The sequence below is a fragment of the Penaeus monodon genome, chromosome 27, assembly GCF_015228065.2.
Source record: "Penaeus monodon isolate SGIC_2016 chromosome 27, NSTDA_Pmon_1, whole genome shotgun sequence".
Taxonomy (NCBI): Eukaryota; Metazoa; Arthropoda; class Malacostraca; order Decapoda; family Penaeidae; genus Penaeus; species Penaeus monodon.
In genome coordinates, this window is record NC_051412.1 from 17,520,841 (window position 1) to 17,521,769 (window position 929).

A 929-nucleotide genomic window follows, 5' to 3' on the forward strand; every position below is an offset into this window, starting at 1 on the left:
AGACAAAATAAGATATACACTTATAGATTCTGCATCACATGAATTCTGCATTACATGAATCACACAAAAATCATAAGGATTGGTCCCCCGATTTTTAGGGAAACTTAAGTTTGATTCATTGCATCACACAAAACCTGAAAATTTCTTAGAAATCAAAATTATTTTATGCACAGATTATGGTCATAATCTAATAATGTAACATAGCTTTACGGAAACAGAATCCCCATGAAATTGAGAAACATATGACATTTCAATGTCTAGTAATATATAGTAAATTTTGGAGCTAATCTCTAACAGAGTAAATTGTATCTACGTAGAAACACTATTTTATCCTTCATGTTTATAACATTATAACAAATGCTATGTAATAACATATTTCGGAAAGCCTGCCGCAGTATAATGCGAACAGTAACATATATCTATCTTAACATTGAAGAAATAGTCCATTTAACACCGAGTATGACTAATTGTCGAGAAAGTCTACGGTGCGGCTCTTCCACGTTTCATTTACTCCTGTCGCTAGAATAAATTTCAACAGTATGTTTTCATATGAAATTTAGTCTCATTAGAATTTACAACAAATGAATTCACAGACACACAGACAAGCGGAAAGAAAGAGATACAATTACAGAAAAGGAGGGAAAGAAAGGAGGGGAGAGTGAGAAGACAACACATACTTATTTATACACATAAGTGTAAATAGGAAAACACACCGAAAAATTCCCAACACACCTGCGAAAGGGTCCATCTATTTGCTTACAGGCGCAATGCGAGACAAAACCATTACGAAAACTTGACAGTTCTGTTGTATCTGGCAGGGAAAGATAGCGCCTTTCTCATCCCCTTATTTGTTACTCTTGCTGACAGCTCTTTTTTAAAGGAACACAAAAGATGTTTATGATATTGGGCACATACATATATAAAAATGC